This window comes from Delphinus delphis, chromosome 2 (genome assembly GCF_949987515.2).
Source record: "Delphinus delphis chromosome 2, mDelDel1.2, whole genome shotgun sequence".
Taxonomy (NCBI): domain Eukaryota; kingdom Metazoa; phylum Chordata; class Mammalia; order Artiodactyla; family Delphinidae; genus Delphinus; species Delphinus delphis.
Window position 1 is genome coordinate 55406220 of NC_082684.1, and position 23657 is coordinate 55429876.

Sequence of the window (23657 nt, forward strand, 5' to 3'; positions counted from 1 at the left end):
ACCCCCTCCCCCACTTAAAGCCACTGATTGACACATGAAAGAAACTGCCTAGAATATACACAGTTCCTATAGTACCCATGGAACATGACCTCGAACAATGGCTATTTGACCAGAACTAGAAATAAAATCCTAAGATCTTGAGAAGGAATGTTTATATTTCAAAAATAACTCTTGTTTACTGATTGAATACCTTCTATGTTCTATGCATTTTACATGTATTACCACATTAATCCTTATATGGATTCTAAGAAGAAGGTATAATTCTTATTCTCATTTTACAGCTAAAGAAGTTGAGGATACATTGTTAGTAGTGTCAAGCCCAGGATTTAAAATCTGCCTGTATTGTCTAAAATCCATGTTCTTTCCAGTATGGGATGGTACTTCTCTATTTCAAGGGGAGAAATAGAGGAAACAGAGGATTTTAGGGATTTCTCCTTGCAGTTAGTATATTAGAGCATTGCTGCTGTGCAATTCACAAGTGAGCAACATGGCTTAGAGACAAGAAGAGAGAAAAAAAGAGAGGTGAATCAGCATCAAGCTGGGGATGGTAACCTTTATATACTTGACACAGAGTGGTAATTCAATAACTGTTGAGTCAATGTTTGTTAAATAAACCACAACCAGAACCATACCCATTATACCATTTGCAATTTGGTGTGTATTTATATATACCACTTGCTACTTAACCAAAGGCAGTTCTTTCCATTATATGCCTTTAGTTTTCCCAAACTAACAGTTTGTAGATCATTTGAAGTCCCAAGATAAGCAAACAAACAGTTAATCAGAGAATCTTCTTGGGCATTGTTAAGGAGCAATACCTGAACCAGGTGTACTCAGCTGACAATGACAGCCACTTAGCTATGGCTTCAGCTGAGCAGCGAGGTAAGCAACCACCTAAGAAATAGAGCCAAAAAATGGCTTATGTATTCCAGCTGATGGTCAGGCTTCCTAGTTTCTATGTGAGAAGATACTGGAGTATGTCCAGAATATCTAACAGCCCCATTATTTCTTTAATTTGTTTCTTGTCTGTTTCTCCTTCCCATCTTCCTTTCTTAATACTCTGATCTCTGTTCCCCCTTTCAGAATTTTCTCTTTATTTCAGTAATTAGCAAGTTGATGATCAATTTTACTAAATGCATTTCTCAGACTCTATGGAAGGGATTTAAAAAATATTCTTATTCTACAAAAGGGGAATAATCATTATGGGACCATTAGGCATGTAAATACAGTATTTAATCAAATTAGATGTTGAATACTAATGTGAGCATGTGGATATAATCTCTGAGGAAGGAGAGAGAATTTAGGTCAGGATATTATGGATTTTGCCCCTCTGGTGAAAATGTAATGGTTTTTCTTTATCTGAATCTTTTCTTCCCTTCTGGAAGGCTTTTAGCAGACTATTTTCTTACACCAAAAGAAGCAAAGAACTGTCTGAAAGTGATCTATTTGTCCTGTTCTTTTCAAATAATACAGGGAGCCTATTGAGACTATCTCACTGAAAAGTTAAGCTTGATGTGAGTCAGAATAATGCCTCATATTAGCCAAAAGAGAAGGTTCCAGACCTGTGTGTTGCAAATGTTTGTACACTTCAGTGCCAAATATTAGATGTTTAACTTTCAGTTAATTATGAAACACAGATTAGGCATGAGATAGTCGATTAAGATCCTAGATAATTAAAAAATACTACTTCGGGGGCCATGTTTTGTGTCAAAATATAAATATGTGGCATAATTTAAATTTAATTGACAAATTTATCTTTATTCATTTTCTTTTTCTATTTAGGTGGAGTAGAGAATGATTTGTATGTAATTTATTGGGAAGATGAAAAGGGCAAAAGTTGTAGCAAAGCTTTGTATCAAGAGTGGGAAATCTAAATATATTGCTCAACCTTCTCTATTTTTTTTTTATTCCACTGCATTTTGCTATCTATATAAAGTGGAAGAGGGCTTATGGTTAAAAAGTCAGAAAACGTACCAAGAACTGAAATCAAGTGTTCTTGTTGAAAACAGTATCCATGATTTATTTTTCTTTTAACAAACCCAGAATTTCTTACAGAGGAATTCACAATACATCAACTTGTTGACTAAGTATCAAAACAATGATGTTTAAAGGAAAAATACTATATACTCAATGACATTCAAGAAATATTTGCTAAGTAATTAGAGGAAAATGAGTGCTAGAACTATATCTATCACATAGCTACATAAAACTCCCAATTATTTTAGATGTTTTGTCAGTAAAATTTGCGTATCCTCCTGAAAAGTTTGTATTATATATGCATGATGCCTGATTGGTTGAAATTCATGGGCTTTTGCTATTTAATATTGTCTAGTGAAATAAAATTCCACTCAATTCACGATTCTTCCATAGTGATGGTTGTACTGGGAGAAGGGTGCTGGCAAGAATGTTAATGCAATCCTCTGGGCTTTAAGTTCTGTGTCCAAATCAAGACAGTGGCAGGGGAGTTAGAGAGACAGCTACGGAAACAAGAGATTTTACAACTGGAATGGATAGAACTTGGTGGATAGTTGAATGTAGGTGTCTCAGGGAGGCTATTCAGGTTTCTGGTTTACCTAACTTGGTGGATAAATTAGAGACAGAGTACACAGCAGGGGCAAGGTTTGGGATCAGGAAAGAGGAGTTCAGTTTTGAACAAGATGACCCTGTTAGTTGACCCACCTACACTTTTCTTATTTTCCTTCATACTTATTTGGGGATCATTCTGGCTGAACTTTAATAATCTATAGGTGTTACTTTGTCAGTTGCTCTTAAGAAATTTTTGTTAATATGATTGTCTTTCCAACTAGATTGTAAACCACTTGAGGGCAAGCCCCTTTTATTTTTTTCTCTTTGGTATACTTCCTTGACTTCTACTAGAATCTTGGTACAGTAGAAATCAATATTTATAATCAATGTAACATTAATTTCCCCATGAGTTATGTGAGCCTTTGCTGACAGACATGGTTCAGCAACTATTCATAATCACTCATATTTAAAAAAATGAAAACCAAATTAAAACATGGAGAAAATGGAGATGGTTTTGGAGGGGTTATTGGAAGATAGGATACAATTTAGAAATGTTGATACATCTTAATATTATATGCTATTAATTATATGAATTCAAAAAATACTTATAATAAGACACATTTTTTTCAATTCAGCGAGAAATGAAATACAGACTAGATAAACCGCTCGCTGAAAAATGTTTTTGATTTTACATCTCAATATTTCTTTTCTAAGAATTCTTCCATTTTTGCTATCAAATAGGCAAAAAATTAAAAGTGATGATATTTAGTGCTGGTGAACATAGTGGGAATTCTCATATACTTTTTTTTGGTTACGTATACTCTTCAAAGAAAGCAATTTGGCTCTATGTACTATGACTCCTAAAGTGTTTATTAACTTTGACCCAGGGACTCCATCTAAGTGAAATGATCAAAAGTTTTGATAATGAATTTCTTGCAAAGATGTTCATAACTTTACATAATAATAAGTAAAAATTTTAAGTAACAAATGTTCAAACACTAAATTATATTGACTGTACCTTCTCTTCCTGTCCTCATTGTTTCCAGCTTAAAGTCCATTCTTCATTATAATCACTCTCCTGCAAACTCTTCATTAGCTTTGCTCCTTTCTCTTTGCTCTACTCCCTGGCAAAATTCCAGCCCTGGAAAAACTCAACTACCAGCTTTCTTCATGCCTGCATTGCTGCAGCTAGGAATTATTGGAGAAAATCACTCATCTTTTAAGTTATCTTTCAATTCACCTGGGCCTTAGAAACTGGCATTTCCATTGTCTTGTGCTCAAGAAAAATGATTTCATACCTGTATACCTTCTCCAATCATTTCAAATCTCTATATAGTATACTATATAGAAAAAGTAGAAGGTGTTACACAGTAATAATAAATCTATTTGCACCGGCCACCCCTCCTTTTCCTTTCTGAGATAGTATGAAGGATCCCATCCCCTATGAAAGATGAAATTCTCTTTGTGACTCTGGATTCCATCCTTTCTCATCTTCTCTAAGAACTTGCTTGAATGGTTATTTTATGTTTCTCCTCCTTTTAACCTTTGCTATCATTTTCAGCATTCATACATGTTTTTGAGTCTCTCATTCTTTAAGACAAAAAAAAAGCAATGTATCACACTTTTCCTTGAGCTCACCTCTCTTTCTGTAATGCTCTTCGTAACCAAGATTCTCAAAAAAGCTGTCTGCATATGCTGACTTCACTCCTTCATCCCTTCTTCATTCTTACTTGACTTCTGCCTCCCCTTACTTAATCTCCTCTTACTGAGATCATTATGGACTCTATGTTGTTAAACCCAGTGGATCATTTTGTCATCAAAATACTTAATCTCTTGTTAACATGTTGGATAATTTCTTGTCTTTGGAACATTCTCTTTCCTTGGTTTCCTTGATACGACATTACCCTGATTTTGCTCTTACCTCTCTGGCCATTCCTTTAAAAAATATATTTGCCTAAAACTTTATCTCATTTTGACATCTGAGTGCCAGCTGTATGTCTTTGCTTACCTTACGTACTCTTCCTAAAATATCTCAATGATTCGGAAGACATGAGATATTATCTACTTGTGAATGGCTTCAAAATATAATCCTCTACACAGCTCATTTTCTAAGGACCAGATTCGCTGTGCATCCAACTGTCAACTAGACATCTTCACTTTTTTTTTTAACATCTTTATTGAAGTATAATTGCTTTACAATGTTGTGTTAGTTTCTGCTTTGTAACAAAGGGAATCAGCTATACATGTACATATATCCCCATATCTCTTCCCTCTTGCGTCTCCCTCCCTGCCACCCTCCCTATCCCACCCTTCTAGGTGGTCACAAAGCACTGAGCTGATCTCCCTGTGCTATGTGGCTGCTTCTCACTAGCTATCTGTTTTACATTTGGTAGTGTATATATGTCCATGCCACTCTCTCATTTTGTCCCATCTTACCCTTCCCCCTCCCCGAGTCCTCAAGTCCATTCTCTAGTAGGTCTGCATCTCTAATCCCATCCTGCCCCTAGGTTCTATATGACTTTATTTTTTTTAGGTTCCATATACATGTGTTAGCATACGGTATTTGTTCTTCTCCTTCTGACTTACTTCACTCTGTATGACAGACTCTAGGTCCATCCACCTCACTACAGATAACTCAATTTCGCTTCTTTTTATGGCTGAGTAATATTCCGTTGTATATATGTGCCACATCGCTTTATCCACTCATATGTCAATGGACACTTAGGTTGCTTCCATGTCTTGGCTATTGTAAATAGAGCTTCAATGAACATTGTGGTACAAGACTCTTTTTGAATTATGGTTTTCTCAGGGTATATGTCCAGTAGTGAGATTGCTGGGTCATATGGTAGTTCTGTTTTTAGTTGTTTAAAGAACCTCCATACTGTTCTCCATAGTGGCTGTATCAATTTACATTCCCACCAACAGTGCAAGAGGGTTCCCTTTTCACCACACCCGCTCCAGCATTGATTGTTTGTAGATTTTTTGATTATGGCCATTCTGACTGGTGTGAGATGATATCTCATTGTAGTTTTTTTTTTTGTTTGTTTTTATATTTTTTTACATCTTTATTGGAGTATAATTGCTTTACAATGGTGTGTTAGTTTCTGCTTTATAACAAAGTGAATCAGTTATACATATACATATGTTCCCATATCTCTTCCCTCTTGTGTCTCCCTCCCTCCCACCCTCCCTATCCCACCCCTCCAGGTGGTCACAAAGCACCGAGCTGATCTCCCTGTGCTATGTGGCTGCTTCCCACTAGCTATCTACCTTACGTTTGGTAGTGTATATATGTCCATGCCTCTCTCTCGCTTCATCACAGCTTACCCTTCCCCCTCCCCATATCCTCAAGTCCATTCTCTAGTAGGTCTGTGTCTTTATTCCTGTCTTACCCCTAGGTTCTTCATGACATTTTTTTTCTTAAATTCCATATATATGTGTTAGCATACAGTGCTTGTCTTTCTCTTTCTGACTTACTTCACTCTGTATGACAGACTCTAGGTCCATCCACCTCATTACAAATAGCTCAATTTCATTTCTTTTTATGGCTGAGTATTATTCCATTGTATATATGTGCCACATCTTCTTTATCCATTCATCCGATGATGGACACTTAGGTTGTTTCCATCTCTGGGCCACTGTAAATAGAGCTGCAGTGAACATTTTGGTACATGACTCTTTTTGAATTATGGTTTTCTCAGGGTATATGCCCAGTAGTGGGATTGCTGGGTCATATGGTAGTTCTATTTGTAGTTTTTTAAGGAACCTCCATACTGTTCTCCACAGTGACTGTATCAATTTACATTCCCACCAACAGTGCAAGAGGGTTCCCTTTTCTCCACACCCTCTCCAGCATTTACTGTTTGTAGATTTTTTGATGATGGCCATTCTGATCCGTGTGAGGTGATACCTCATTGTAGTTTTGATTTGTATTTCTCTAATGATTAATGATGTTGATCATTCTTTCATGTGTTTGTTGGCAATCTGTATATCTTCTTTGGAGAAATGTCTATTTAGGTCTTCTGCCCATTTTTGGATTGGGTTGTTTGTGTTTTTGATATTGAGCTGCATGAGCTGCTTGTAAATTTTGGAGATTAATCCTTTGTCATTTGCTTCATTTGCAAATATTTTATTCCATCCTGAGGGTTGTCTTTTCCTCTTGTTTATGGTTTCCTTTGCTGTGCAAAAGCTTTGAAGTTTCATTAGGTCTCATTTGTTTAATTTTGTTTTTATTTTCATTTCTCTAGGGGGTGGGTCAAAAAGGATCTTGCTGTGATTTATGTCATAGACTGTTCTGCCTATGTTTTCCACTGAGAGTTTGATAGTGTCTGCCTTCCATTTATGTCTTTAATCCATTTTGAGTTTATTTTTGTCTATGGTGCCAGGAAGTGTTCTAATTTCATTCTTTTACATGTAGCTGTCCAGTTTTCCCAGCACCACTTACTGAAGAGGCTATCTTTTCTCCACTGTATATTCTTTCCCCTTTATCAAAGATAAGGTGACCATACGTGCATGGGTTTATCTCTGGGCTTTCTATCCTGTTCCATTGATCTATATTTCTGTTTTTGTGCCAGTACCATACTGTCTTGATTACTGTAGCTTTGTAGTATAGTCTGAAGTCAGGGAGCCTGATTCCTCAAGCTCTGTTTTTCTTTCTCAAGATTGCTTTGGCTCTTCAGGGTCTTTTGTGTTTCCATATAAATTGCGAATTTTTTTTTTCTAGTTCTGTGAAAAATGCCAGTGGTAGTTTGATAGGGAGTGCATTCAATCTGTAGATTGCTTTGGGTAGTAGAATCATTTTCACAATGTTGATTCTTCCAATCCGAGAAAATGGTATATCTCTCCATCTATTTGTATCATTTTCAATTTCTTTCATCAGTGTCTTATAGTTTTCTGCATGCAGGTCTTTTTTCTCCCTATGTAGGTTTATTCTTAGGTATTTTATTCTCTTTGTTGCAATGGTAAATGGGTGTGTTTCCTTAATTTCATATTCAGATTTTTCATCATTAGTGTATAGGAATGCCAGAGATGTCTGTGCATTAATTTTGTATCCTGCTACTTTACCAAATTCATTTATTAGTTCTAGTAGTTTTCTGGTAGCATCTTTAGGACTCTCTATGTATAGTATCATGTCATCTGCAAATAGTGACAGCTTTACTTCTTCTTTTCTGATTTGGATTCTTTTTATTTCTTTTTCTTCTCTGATTGCTGTGGCTAAAACTTCCCAAACTATGTTGAATAATAGTGATGAGAATGGGCAACCTTCTCTTGTTCCTTATCTTAGTGGAAATGGTTTCAGTTTTTCACCATTGAGGACAATATTGGCTGTGGGTTTGTCATATACGGTCTTTATTATGTTGAGGTAAGTTCCCTCTATGCCTACTTTCTGGAGGTTTTTATCATAAATGGGTGTTGAATTTTTTCAAAAGCTTTTTCTGCTTCTATTGAGATGATCATATGGTTTTTATTGTTCAGTATGTTAATGTGGTTTATCATATTGATTGATTTGCGTATATTGAAGAATCCTTGTATTCCTGGGATAAACCCCACTTGATCATGGTGTATGATCGTTTTAATGTGCTGTTGGAATCTGTTTGCTATTTTTTTGATGAAGATTTTTGCATCTATGTTCATCAGTGATATTGGCCTGTAGTTTTCTTTCTTTGTGACGTCTTTGTCTGGTTTTTGTATCAGGGTGATGGTGGCCTCGTAGAATGATTTTGGGAGTGTTCCTCCCTCTGGTTGTGCTTTTCTGAGAAGTTGTCCATTTCTTCCATGTTGTCCATTTTATTGGCATGTAGTTGCTTTTATTAATCTCACATGGTCTTTTGTATTTCTGAAGTGTCAGTTGTTGCTTCTGGTTTTTCATTTGTAATTCTATTGATTTGAGTCTTCTTCCTTTTTTCTTGAAGAGTCTGGCTAATGGTTTATCAGTTTTGTTTGTCTTCTCAAATAACAAGCTTTTAGTTTTATTTATCTTTGATATCATTTCCTTCATTTCTTTTTCACTTATTTCTGATCTGATCTTTATGATTTCTTTCCTTCTGCTAACTTTGGGGGATTTTTTTGTTCTTCTTTCTCTAATTGCTCTTGGTGTAAGGTTAGGTTGTTTCTTTTAGATGTTTCCTGTTTCTTAAGGTAGGATTGTATTGTTATAAACTTCCCTCTTAGAACTGCTTTTGCTGCATCCCATAGATGTTGGGTCGTCGGGTTTCCATTGTCATTTGTTTCTAGGTATTTTTTGATTTCCTCAGTGATCTCTTTGTTATTAAGTAATGTATTGTTTAGCCTCCATGTGTTTGTATTTCTTACAGACCTTTTCCTGTAATTGATATCTAGTCTCATAGTGTTGTGGTCGGAAAAGATACTTGATACAATTTCAATTTTCTTAAATTTACCAAGGCTTGGTTTGTGACCCAAGATACGATCTATCCTGGGGAATGTTCCATGAACACTTGAGAAAAATGTGTATTCTGTTGTTTTTGGATGGAATGTGCTATAAACATCAACTAAGTCCGTCTTCTTTAATGTATCATTTAAAGCTTGTGTTTCCTTATTTATTTTAATTTTGTATGATGTGTCCATTGGTGAAAGTGGGGTGTTAAAATCCCCTACTATGATTGTGTTACTGTCGATTTCCCCTTTTATGGCTGTTAGTATTTGCCTTATATATTGAGGTGCTCCTGTGTTGGCTGCAAAAATATTTACAATTGTTATATCTTCTTCTTGGATTGATTCCTTGATCATTATGTAGTGTCCTTCTTTGTCTCTTGTAATAGTCTATGTTTTGAAGTGTATTTTGTCTGATATGAGAATGGCTACTCTAGCTTTCTTTTGATTTCCATTTTCACGGAATATCTTTTTCCGTGCCCTCACTTTCAGTCTGTATACGTCTGTAGTTCTGTAGTGGGTCTCTTGTAGACAGCATATATATGGGTCTTGTTTTTGTATCCATTCAGCCAGTCTATGTCTTTTGGTGGGAGCATTTAATCTATATACATTTAAGGTAATTATTGATATGTATGTTCCTATTACAATTTTCTTAATTGTTTTGGGTTTGTTATTATAGGTCTTTTCCTTCTCTAGTGTTTCCTGCCTAGAGAAGTTCCTTTAGCATTTGTTGTAAAGGTGGTTTGGTGATGCTGAATTCTCTTAGCTTTTGCTTGTCTGTAAAGGTTTTAATTTCTCCATCAAATCTGAATGAGATCCTTGCTGGGTAGAGTAATCTTGGTTGTAGTTTTTTCCCTTTCATCACTTTAAATATGTCCTGCCACTCCCTTCTGGCTTGCAGAGTTTCTGCTGAAAGGTCAGCTGTTAACCTTATGGGGATTCCCTTGTATGTTATTTGTTGTTTCTCCCTTGCTGCTTTTAATACTTTTTCTTTGTAGTTAATTTTTGATAGTTTGATTACTATGTGTCTTGGCGTGTTTCTCCTTGCACTTATCCTGTATGGGACCCTGTGCTTCCTGGACTTGATTAACAATTTCCTTTCCCATATTAGGGAAGTTTTCAACTATAATCTCTTCAAATATTTCTCAGTCCCTTTCTTTTACTCTTCTTCTTCTGGGACCCCTATAATTCAAATGTTGAAGCATTTAATGTTGTCCCAGAAGTCTCTGAGACTGTCCTAATTCTTTTCATTCTTTTTTCTTTATTCTGCTCCACAGTGATTATTTCCACTATTTTATCTTCCAGGTCACTTATCCATTCTTCTGCCTCAGTTATTCTGCTATTGATTCCTTCCAGAGAATATTTTGTTTTATTTATTGTGTCGTTCATCCTTGTCTGTTTTCTTTTTATTTCTTCTACATCCTTGTTAATCGTTTCTTGTAGTTTCTCCATTCTATTTCCAAGATTTTGGATCATCTTTAATATCATTTTTCTGAATTCTTTTTCATGTAGACTGCCTATTTTCTCTTCATTTGTGAGCTCTGGTGGGTTTTTACCTAGCTCCTTCATCTGCTGTGTTTTTCTCTGTCTTCTCATTTTGCTTAACTTACTGTGTTTTGGGTCTCCTTTTCACAGGCTGCATGTTCATAGTTCCCATTGTTTTTGGTGTCTTCCCCCAGTGGCTAAGTTTGGTTCAGTGGGTTGTGTAGGCTTCCTGTTGGAGGGGACTAGTGCCTATGTCAGGTTGATGAGGCTGGATCTTGTCTTTCTGGTGGGCAGGTCCACGGCTGGTGGTGTGTTTTGGGGTTTCTGTGACCTTATTATAATTTTAGGCAGCATCTCTGCTTATGGGTGGGGTTGTGTTCCTGTCTTGCTAGTTGTTTGTCATAGGGTGTCCAGCACTGTAGCTTGCTGGTGGTTGAGTGGAACTGGGTCTTGGCATTGAGATAGAGATCTCTGGGTGATTTTCACTGTTTGCTATTACATGGAGCTGTGAGGTCTCTGGTGGACCAATGCCCTGAACTTGGCTCTCCAACCTCAGAGACACAGCCCTTATGCCCAGCCGGAGCACCAAGACCCTGTCATCCACACGGCTCAGAATAAAAGGGAGAAAAAAAGAAAGATAGAAAGAAAAATAATAAAATAAAGTTATTAAAATACAAAATAATTATTAAAAGTAAAAAAAAAATTAAAAATAATAAAGAAAAAAACAGAAAGAAAGGAAGAAAGAAGAGAGCAACCAAACCAAAAAACAAATCCACGAATGATAACAAATGCTAAAAACTATACTAAAAAAACCCCATGAAAACCAACCAAACAAACAAACAAAAAATGGACAGACAGAATCCTAGGACAAATTGTATAAGCAAAGCTATACAAACAAAATCACACACAGAAGCATACACATACACACTCATAAAAAGAGAAAAAGGAAAAAAATATATATATCGTTGCTCCCAAAGTCCACCTTCTCAATTTGGGATGATTCGTTATCTATTCAGGTATTCCACAGATGCAGGGTACATGAAGTTGATTGTGGAGATTTCATCCACTGCTCCTGAGGCTGCTGGGAGAGATTTCCCTTTCTCTTCTTTGTTTGCACGGCTCCTGGAGTTCTGCTTTGGATTTGGCCCCATCTCTGTGTGTAGGTCGCCTGAGGGCGTATGTTCCCGCCAGACAGGACGGGGTTTAAGGAGCAGCTGATTAGGGGGCTCTGGCTCACTCAGGCCGTAGGAGGGAGGGGTATGGAATGTGGGGCAAGCCTGTGGCAGCAGAGGCCAGCATGACGTTGCAACAGCTTGAGGCGTGCTGTGCGTTCCCCCGGGGAAGTTTTCCCTGGATCACGGAACCCTGGCAGTGGCGGGCTGCACAGATTCCCGGGAGGGGAGGTGTGGATAGTGACCTGTGCTCGCACACAGGCTTCTTGGTGGTGGTAGCAGCAGCCTTAGCGTCTCCCGCCCATCTCTGAGGTCCGCGCTGTTAGCTGTGGCTCACGCCCGTCTCTGGAGCTCCTTTAAGCAGCGCTCTTAATCCCGTCTCCTCACGCACCAGGAAACAAAGAGGGAATAAACAGTCTCTTGCCTCTTCAGCAGCTCCAGACTTCTTCCCATACTCCCTCCAAGCTAGCTGTGGTGCATTAACCCCCTGCAGGCTGTGTTCACACTGCCAACCCCAGTCCTCTCCTTGGGATCTGAACTCTGAAGCCAGAACTTAAGCTCCCAGCCCCCACCCACCGTGGCGGGTGAACAGACAAGCCTCTCGGCGTGGTGAGTGCCGGTCGGCACCGATTCTGTGTGCGGGAATGTCCCCACTTTGCCCTCTGCACCCCTGTTGCTGTGCTCTCCTCCGCAGCTCCGAAGCTTCCCCCCACCCCGCCCACATCCGTCTCTGCCCGCGAAGGGGCTTCCTAGTGTGTGGAAACCTTTCCTCCTTCACAGCTCCCTCCCACTGGTGCAGGTCCCGTCCCTATTCTTTGGTCTCTGTTCTCTCTTTTTTCTTTTGCCCTACCCAGGTACGTGGGGGAGTTTCTTGCCTTTTGGGAAGTCTGAGGTCTTCTGCCAGCGTTCAGTAGGTGTTTTGTAGGAGTTGTTCCACGTGTAGATGTATTTCTGATGTAGTTGTGGGGAAGAAGGTGATCTCCATGTCTTAACTCTTCTGCCATCTTGAAGGTCCTCCTGACATCTTCACTTTTGTGTCTCATGGGTAGCCCAAATTTGTTGTCTTCCTGACTGAACTCTTGATTGTCCCCTTCAGATTTGCTCCTCCACCAGTCTCTCCCAATTTAGCAAGTGAGGTCTTAATTGCTCAGTTTCTCCTGCTGTGAGTTATCCTACACATCAGCCTTTTACTTAGCTCCCACACTGAGTTTGTCACCAAGTCCTGTTGATTCTACTTCCAATATATATTTTGAATATGTTGGTTTCTCTCTTTTTCCATTTCTCTGTCTTGATCCTAACCAATGGCTCTAACCTGAATTATTACAATTGCTCTCTTATTGTCTCTCAGCTTCCACTTTTCTCTCCTATAGTTTATTTTCTGCCCAGGAGCCACAGAGGTCTTTTAAAAATGCAAATCTGATCATATCACTTTGGTGTAAATCCATTTATTTGGTTTTGCATTGCATTTAGGATAAAACCCCCCATTCTTAACATGCCCTAAAAGACCTTGGGAGCTTTGAACCTGACTATCCTGCCAGACTGATCTCCTGCTGAACTCCCCCAGTCCCTGTCAGCTTCTTACTGTCCCATCACTCTCATCTTTCTGTTCTTCAAACACTCTGGAGTTCTTTCTCAATTTAAGAACTTCACACATCTTGTTTTGTTTGCTTACTTTCCTCTCTTCTCTTTACCAGGCTGACTCCTACTCATCCATCAGGCCTCATCTTAAATTGTACTTCCCCAGAGAACCCTTTCCTGATTTCTCAGATTAGCTGAGCCCCTATATTATTTGCTCTCATAGAACCTTGTATTAAAGAATATTAAAGAATATTAAAGAATAGCTATCAAAGTATTCATGTATGTAATTAAGAATAGCTATCAAAGTATTCATGTATGTAATTAAGAGCTTAGGGTATGTATTTCTATTAAGATCCATTCAGAGATGTGTACTAAGAGCTTAGCACAGTGGCTGGTAGACATTAGGTCTTCAGTAAAAATAGTTTAAAATGAAGGAGTTCATAAATTATCATACAGCTGTCAATGATCATATTTTATAATTAAGGATGTAAGGAAATGTTCATAATTTCCTTCATAAAAAACAAAGAATACAAAACAGCATTTAGAATATAATCTCAGTTTGGAAAAAAAAGTTACCCATTTATTTATTTCCATTTTTAAAAGTCTGGAAGAATTCCTCCTGGCCCACCCTAGATTTTAACATTTGGGGGAGAATTTTAAGTTTTTAAAAGTTTACTATTTTGGGCTGTAGGGATTACAGGCGATTTCTATTTTTTATACTTTTCTGTATTTTTCCACTGAAACTTCATTACCTTTATTATCAGAAAAAGTAAAAGTTATTTAAAAAGAAAAAATCCATTATTGGTACTGTATTCAAATACAGGCTCATTTCAGATCTTTTATATTATTGCCTTCCGCTTCCTTCAGCCTTTGCAAATCTCCATTTTAAAATATACGGTGCATCTTACTCTGGTTCAGAACATCTTTGTGCTCAGTGATCAGCTGCATGGAGAGGATATAACAGCTCAAAAGTATGATGCTTGTGAATCATAGGGCACCAGGGTTTGTAAATGATCCGATTAGCAGGAGAATTAGTCAGGGACACTGAACAAAGAAAATTTGTTCAAATATATTTGGTAAACTGCTCACTGGAATATGAACAAAAATCCCTTATCTTTGGGAAATGTATGGCTTATTTATTAGTGCAGGTTCTTTGAGGAAATATATAGGTAACAAGCTGTGAAAGTCTTCAGCTGTTTCATTCTTTACAGTACAGTGCTTAACCATTTAAAAAGAAAACCCTAATTTGCAAAGTTACATTGACATTGTAATTTTTGCATATTTAATAAACCTTAGCTACTTTAACTGAAAAGTGGAATTTTTTATGGAATGCTACCTTTTTCTTTCCTGCATACATCTTAGATTTAATTTGGCATGGGACACATCAACCTTGGCTCTTAGAGACAAGGTTAGAATCTGTAGCGCATGAAAACGAGCTCTTCTAACCCCCCTTTTTTTTTTTTTTGGTTTGCCACACATTCTGTGCCAGCTTTGGAGAGAACACAAAGAATGAGAATGATCCTTTTACTTAGCTTGACAGAAAATTATGAGAGTAGATGGAAATATTTTCCTTTTTAGAATAGAGAGGATAACATTTCCCCACACCCTCACTCCCCTTAGAATGCCAACAAGGTAGGACTTGTCATACTGTAAAGCAAAACAGCAATTGAGGAGGTTTTACATGTTTTGAATAAAGCTGTGATTGTCTAATGTATAGTATTCTGATTTTTTTTTTAAATGTTTATTTGGCTGCACTGAGTCTTAGTTGCTGCACGTGGGATCTTTAGTTGTGGCATGTGGGCTCTTTTAGTTGTGGCATGTGGAATCTTTAGTTGCGGAATGCAGGCTCCTTTAGTTGTGGCACGTGGGATCTAGTTCCCTGACCAGGGATCGAACCCAGGCCGCCTGCATTGGAGTGCAAAGTTTTAACCACTGGACCACCAGGGAAGTCCCTCTGATTTTTTTTAAGTAGAAATTCAGACTGGTCTCATTATTATCAAGAAGATATTCTTTGGCTTGATATCTAAAAATTTTTAATGCTATGTTGAAAAATCAGATGTGTATCAAAGCAACCTTTTCGGTTGAATTTAAGATTTGAAAAGATCCAATTCTCTAAATGATTCATATTATTATTCCATTTTTTCCTTAGAAAGAAAGATAAATTATCTGCACTTAATGGTGATATATATCCAGTTTACCCATTTACAGGAAACTCAATAAAATTAGCTTTCTTTGAAAAGTTTACACTATGATTCACCTGAAAAATATGACTTGAATGAAGCTAGAAAAAGTTTAATAAAATTATATAGTGAGGACTCTTCATTGCATGTGATATAATCTGGCTTAAAGGGAAGAAGGAGTTTATTGACTCAAATAACTGAAAATTCCAGGCATAGGTCAGGCTTCAGGCAAAGCTTATCTGAATGCTAAAATAAGGTCCTCAAGACTTAGTCTCTCATGAACTCTTAACTTTTTTCCCCTTACTTTTGCATTAGCTTCATTTCAGGCAGGCTAACTAACTGCACTCTCTTCCACCTTTCTCCCCCTTTTAGGGCAAACATTTCTCTTCCCTAAATTTATAACAAAATATACTTGGGATTGAGTTCTTTTGGCCCTGACTGCCCTAGCTTGGATTCGCTAAATTAAATCACTCTGTTCAATAGGTGTGCTTCTCTGATGGACAGGACCTGAGGCACCTGCAAGTCCAGAGTCACCTGCTCTATATGGACTGAGAATGGGCAGAGGCAAGATATCCCCAATTCCTATTATGTGAATACAGATTTGTTGTGGACAGAGAAAAATGATAGATACCCAATACAACTACATAATTGTTTTTACATATGGAAGTCATAGTGATATAAACATATCTGTATATATATGTATGTATATATGAGTGGTCTCAGATGAGGAGAGAGAAAGCATTGGAAGACATAAAAATTTTGACACCAGTGAAGGCTAGGAGACTATTTTGCCTGATGCCCTGAAACTTATTATTATGGAGGATAAAGAAGAATATGTCTCCTAGGTGATTACTACTTGCTGGGCTACTGAGGAACCATTGTGAAGGGTATCTTTTGATCAAATAGGGGTTCTGTGGAATTTGTTTGCTCGTGCTTAGATGGTTCCTTTTAACTGAACATATTGATCTGAGTACCGCTTATGAGCAAAACAGTCTTGGGCGTTCAAAAAATACTCAATAATGAAATAGTAGGTCATCTTTGTACTTCAAAGTTATGGGCTTTATATTGCTTATTGCTAATCGAGGGCAGCTTGTCACTCCTGAAGACTATGTTATATTGGAGGCACATAGTATTTGAAATATCTTTAGCACGTTGTCTTCTCCTAAAATTGGCCTGAGGAATCTAAAGAACCTTCAGACCCACTAGGGGTCCTTTCTGAGTGGAATGTATTTATAATTTTATTTAAATATACTCCTTACATTAGGTATTGAATGAAAGTGTTGGGAGGGAGATATTTGCAAGACACTTATAGGATAATGTGTGATCCCTTACAAATTTATTCTTGTAAGTTATACTGGTAATTATATGTTGATCTGCCTCTTCATTCATATGTCTGTTTGGATGGGCCTAAACATTCTATGTGAGGATGGGGAGGACAGTCTCTTCGAGTTTTAATTGAAGTCATATTATCTGAGATCTTACAGAGTCTCTTGGAATCCTGTGAGGAGTCCAAAATAAGTATGAGACATCACCTGAGACTAGATTGAGCCTTCTCAAGTGAATCTCACCAAAGATATTTTCCTGAGCCTTCTTGCTCTAAATTCTTCCCTTTTCTCAATTTCCTTTTTTCTTTAAGTTTCTAGGAAGTAAGAAGGTACAGGTTCTGTCTGGCTTGAAATTTAGAATTCTTTGATTACTGTCTACCTTCACCCTTGAGTCACAATATGAAGGCCATCTAAGGACTCCCTAAAATGAGCAACATGGTGCTCTGACACCCACAACTGGTGGTTAGGAGGTATCACAATATTAGCATTGAAAAGATAGGGCTGTTTGTGACAATTCAGTTCTCACTTTTGCCCACAATGAAAAAATGCATTATCTCTGCTAGGAATAAATGTTGCATGATTCTTAAACTATGTATTTTGAAAACAAATCATTGCATTTACAGTTTTCATTGCATTTACAGTTTTCTTTCCTTGCTGGTAGCGTGGATAAAATGCAATTTATATATTAGGCATCTTCGTTATTCTGAAAAGCAGTCATAATGAAATGTTTAAGGTTGTTGGTTTCAAAAACAAATTTTAGAAAGAAGTCTGCCTTAGTAAGGTTTTTTAATTTTACCCCTACCAGGAGGAAATTATGTTTCTTGAATAAGAAAATGAACATTTTTCCCGAGCAAATTGGAATGAAGAAAATCAGTAAGGACTTAGAATTTGGAAAAGAAAATGAAGTGTCAACTCTAGATATGATAGGTCCTCTTTTCCATCTGGTGGTGGCATTGGTGTAAATAAGAAATTTTTGAGCTGGATAATTTAATTGAAAAGCAGATGATGCTGTCTTTCCTACTGACTAGGGTCTATTTCAAGTTCTCATTACCATAGGCACAAAATGTATTGAAGAAAGTAAATAGGTCAATGAACCTCAAGTGCAATTAAGTTCTCATGTGTAGGGCAATAACTTTAGCCTATCTCTTCCAAACTTTTAAAATTACCCCAGTCAACCAACAGCAACTTTTAATGAGACATGAGCAAGGAACACTCAGAATCTGTAAGATGGGAAATCAGATAGCTATGGTGAAATCGTTGCTCTGCTACACATACGTTTACTCCATTTGCTCTTAATGAAGCACTGCCACTTTCTGTGTTCCTGCATTTAATTCCACTTTCTGTATGTGCTAGTTTCACCTTCCTAGGGATAAAGAGATGCATACATTCCAAAGAAATGAATCAGTAAAGAGGAGAAACATCTTCCTGGTACAACATTAAAAAAGAGACAAGGGAGAAGAAAAGCAAGCAACATGTATGGTTGAAAGACCGGTGAATTAGGAATCAGAAGTCTTGGTTAATTTAGCTTTAGTTCTGCTGTTTAGGAGCCATGTGGACCTTGGGTAAATTATTCACCTTCTCCTGTTCTCAATTAATTACATTATCTATAAAATTTAAAAAAGTGATTTATATAATCCAACTTAATTTTATACTATGATATCCAAATGAAATTTTAAAAAATGATTTCATAATTTAAAAAAACAACCTCATTTAAAAAATCAGGACCTTTGTATTTTTTGTTTTTGAGCTCACTTTTTTTTTTATTGAAGTATAGTTGATTTACAATGTTGTGTTAGTTTCAGGTGTACAGCAAAGTGATTCATAGATATATATATATATATATTCCTTTTCAGATTCTTTTCCCTTATAGGTTCTTACAAAATATCGAGTATAGTTCTCTGTGCTATATAGTAGGTCCTTGTTGGTTGTCTACTTTGTATATAGTAGTGTGTATATGTTAATCCCAAACTCCTAAATTATCCCTCCCTCATTTCCCCCTTTGGTAATTATAAGTTTGTTTTCTATATCTGTGAGTCTATTTCTGTTTTGTAAATAAGTTCGTTTGTATCTTTTTCTTTAAGATTTCACGTATAAGCGATATCATATGATATTTGTCTTTGTTTGGTTTACTTCACTTAGTATGATATTCTCTAGGAGGAACTTTTGTACTAAAATTGTCATTTGGGATCCACAATTACTTTTAGTTTTGGTGTGTAGGGATAAACATGCAATTTTGAATCTTGGAACAGGAGACGAGCTTGGATTTGCTTAGAAGCAGCAGGAGAAAAGCCTGAAATTTTGGAAACAGTGGCATTGCACTTCATTAATTTCTACCTGGCCTATTCTCTCCCTATCCTTAGCTTTCTTTCTTGGGGTTAACTCCCTTGTTGAAGCAATTGCAAATTTAGAACTGCATGAATTTCATCAGTTTTATTTTTATTTATTTGTTTGTTTTATTTTAGTCCACCTTTCCATTGGGAATATATATTCCTTGGGAGAGCTCCTAATACTAGCATTGAATAATAGTTTTTGAGGAGTGTACATTTGTTGTCTTTTTTCATTTGATCTTCATAAGGTAGGTGTCACTATCATTATCATTATCATTATGTAATGTGTCCAGGGCCACCAAGTTACTGAGAGGCAGAGTGAGGACTCAGACCCCAGTCTTTTTGTTTCTAGAGCCCATCCTGTCTACCTTAGGAGGCAGCATAACACAGTGGTTGCCAATAACAACAATAAGTAAATGCTTATATCATTCTCACTGTGTGTCAGGTGTAGTTCTAAGCCCTTTAGATATACTAAAACCCATAATCATCATAACAGTTCTATGATGCAGGTCCTATTAATATACCCATGTGACAAATGAAGAAATAGCCACAGGGAAGTTAGGTAATTACCCCAAGATCACACAGATAGAAAGTGCCAGAGCTGGAGTTTGAACCCATGAATGCAGTTCCACAGTCTACAATCTTATACCTTAACACTACCTCTCTATCAAGCTACTACTTTCCAGGAGGAGAATTTTGAAGTTAATTCTTGCTTTTTACAATAGTTGTGTTCCTGGAACATTTCCTGAATTAGTCATTCATTCTAATTTTTTTAAAAAATGAAAAATAAGTTATGTTAACATAAGAGATAAAGTGACTGAAGTGGGGGAAAAAAAGGGCCTGGGGGTGGTGATGAAGCAAATTATTATGGCAAGAGTACTGCGAGAGGGGCCAACTTATCTGGTAGTGCAGGCATAACAAGAATAAAGAGAAGGTATTTTAACTTGCTTGAAAGGTGTTTGTCTGGGGGCTCCGACATGCTTCCACGTTTCTTGGCCCAGGTTATCCCCAGTGTGTCGGCCTGGGTTTGGGGGAGTGTCCTCACTAACTTGAAGGCCTGAAGTTGGGATCCAATTAGTTTCCTACTGGAGTTATCTCTAGCGATGCAGGGCATCAGTATGATTTTCACACTCTCTGTACCATTCATTAGTCAAGAAGATGGGCACATTTTAGTGTGCTGTTGTCAGGTTTGGCAGAAAAAATCAATGGAAGAAAGGGGCATGTGGAAGGGTTTGCTTTTTATAGGTCTCCAGACTTTATAGATTTTTGTATTGAGACCTAGGAATTAGTTGTTATTTTGGAGAATTGAATGGAGATATTTGTTCAATAACCATATTTCCTCTTGTTTAATACTGAGAACTCCTCAAAGACCCTGGGTTTTGGCTTTATCTTGTGTTCCTTTGTTCTACTGAAGACATACTTCTTAAAGTTCCTTAAAGTAGTGTTGCTGAGGGAGGTGAGGGAGATGAAAACCTCAAAATGCCTTGGTTGGAAACCTTAGTCTGGCTGGAAGTAAGTCTCTCATTAGATCAAATATGGTAAACTTAGTGTGGAGGAGTTTTGTGTGATATAGGACAATGGGTAGTGTTCCAGAATGTGAGGGATGTGTTTGAATTGGGAAAAATGCATTTTTACAGGTAGAAAAAAAGGAAACTTTTAAAAGTAGAAAACAAACTGGAGCCTATGCTGCAGTCATCTGGGTATGGAGCTTGTGGAGTCATCAGACTTGGAGTGAACACCTATAGATAGGAGCAGTTATCAGAGAGGTCCAAGATGTGAGCTGTTTTTGAGTATGCCAATGACTGTGGACATGCAATTTCATCCCTGAATGGCAGGGAACTCCTAGATACCATTTTATTATGACAGAGGCCTGTAATGTCTTCAAATTCAGCAGGCAGTAGAGGAGCCCTTCATGTTTCCATGTCTGAGTTTTGGGTTGTTCTCACACCCACACATTTCAATGGGAGATTTATATCCTCCAAGACTTTGGGTGACCAAAAGTTTTAGGTTCTAGAGTTAAGGATTTTAAATAGGCCAAAAGAGGATGTGTGCTCCTGGTAGGGATGGAAGTTATAGGAGTGACTTTTTTGGACCAGAATATAGAGAATAAGAGCCCCAAGCTAGGTAACTTTTTTGTAGGGAAACTATTTGGATTAGTAGAATACTGTGCTCCATGTCTGAGGAGAGCTGTCCTGCTGCTGCTAGACCCTGCTATGACATGTTGACATGGCAGGCCTACCTGATGTACTCTAGGTGGCAGTGTTGCTGCTGATTTTTAAACAGGGCTGTCCAGGTACCCAGCTCCTTTTCTAGGAGAAACATAGTAGTGCTAACACTTAAACAGCCCCCACTATATTACTTGCAGGGTTCTGTTTTACACATTTTAACTTCTTTAACTGAAAGCATGTGAGGCTGGTGTGCTATTATATCCCCATTTTTAAAGATGAGGAAATTGAGGCACAAAGAACTTATGGAACTGGCCCAAGTTGAGTGGCAGAACTGGAATTTGAACTCAGGCCATGTAACTCCAGAGTTGGTGCTTTGCTGCTTCTTGTGGGATAATTTTAGGGTTCTGGTGAACCCAGACACTGGGAGGGGCATGGGGGAAACCTGATGCAAATTTCCTGCATCCACCAAGCTGGGCACTGTGTTTCTACTTTGTTGGAGCAGGCAACTTTTCCCTAGATGTCTGTCTTGTCAGGTGCTGTGCCCTACCTAGCATGTTTCCTGATGTCTCCTTTAGACACAGAAAGGGTATTTTCTACTTCCAAGTGGAACTCAGACTGCTAGGTGCCTCCAAACAGATACAAGTCATACCCTGCTGGGCTGTGGACATTATGGACCAGGCACTGGTCCAATAGGCCCAACCGTGCATCAGACTCAAGCATGTCTATGTCCATACTGTGAACACCAACTACAGGTGATTCCTACTGGAGGTGTGGCCTTATTTTAAATTCAAATGGCAGTGATTACATTTGAAACACAATCTTTGTAGAAATGAAGGAAAATGCTGAAGTTTATTGGCCACAATAAACTTGAACTCATGTCTGAAGATGCACATTCTGTTTGGCAGCAAATGGAAGAAAATACTAAGTGGCCGTTTTCTCATCTCATATACTGACCCTCAATTTCTACAGCTCTTTCCTTACTGGAGGGTCCATGGCATGAAATTTTCATGCTTCCTCTTTTTGTCTGAATTTTGTGGTGTGCTTTGCCTTTGTACCCATCCCGGGTTCTATTCCTTTTGCCATACCCTGGATTTGGGGCCCTCACACAGGGAGATGTTTTCAGATGCAGAACCAGAGTCGCATATTAGGAGAGTGACTGTACAGTTGATCCGGTGCCTGGTGTCTCTGTTCCTGCCAGTAAGGCATAGCCCTGTGCTTTTAAGCTTGTGGTCCTCTGACCTGTGGGATGGGTGCGTCAGGTCTTCTTTCTGCATTTTGAGGGTGCTGGTACTCTTTGTAAAGAAGAAAAAAATGAGGCTGTATCACTTTGTCAGATGCATCAGCCATAGTGTGGTAACTAACCAAGATTTCTACTCAGTTCCCTAAACCTGCTGCCCTCCTGTAGCCTCTTTCCCATTGAAGGCACCACCATCTAGCCAACTACACATGCCTGGACATCTGTGCTATCAATTATCTCTTAAGCTGTATTCACTAAATCTTAAGGAGTCTGCCTTTTTACTATCTCTTGAATCTGACCTCTCTTCCCCATTTCCATTGCCCTGTTTAGTTCAGGTCTGCCTTGTTTCTCATCTGCATTAACATAGTAGCCTCCACTCTGAATCCTATTGCTGCCATTCTATTTTAATTTCTACTTCAAGCATAATGATGTCAGTCTTCTGCTTAAAATCCTAAATGTTCTCCATAATATTCGGAATAAAGTTAAACTGTTATGGCGTGGTTCAAAACAACCTTTAATGTCTTCTCCTACTTACCTGTCCTGTCCTATGTCCTTTCTTACTCACACATGATTTGTCAACCATTCCAACCACTTGTAGTCTCCTGAATTTGTTCTGTTTTGTGACTTTTATACTGTTTTTCTTTGTCCCTGAAATAACTATATCTACTTGCTTCACTCCTGATCATTTTTTTTCTTTTTTCAGACTCAGCCCAGGTGTCATCATCTGGGGAAACCTGCCTTGACCTTCTGGTCTGACTTTTTGCTCTTATGTTTTATTCCCAAAGCACATTTGCAGACAAATACGCCAGCCATCGTTGCATTGTATTGTAACCGTATGTGTTTTTTTGTTTTTTACTTGTCTGATACTTTACGTGGTATCTTCCTCACCACGCTTTGAGCTTTTTGAGAGAAGGATGATATATCATTCATTCTTCGATTCCCTGTACTTAGCATAGTGCTTGTTTTATAGTAGATATCTATAAATCTTTGTTGGATGGAGGAGTAAAGAAAGCACAGATCCTGGTGTACTGTCCACATTGCTGACAGGTGGGACAGAGATTGCTCTTCAGGTTGTGTTCAGTTTACCTGAGAGACTGGGAACTAAACCATCACTGCTGCATCAAAGAAAGAAGATTGAGGGTCTTTGGTTTCTCAAAAATGGGTGGTATATCTTGGCTGAGGTTGCAGCTATCCTGGTAGAGGCCAAGGATTTTACATCTAGCGATCTGTAGGCATTAAGAGAGGAGTCAGGAAATGTTTTGATCCTCT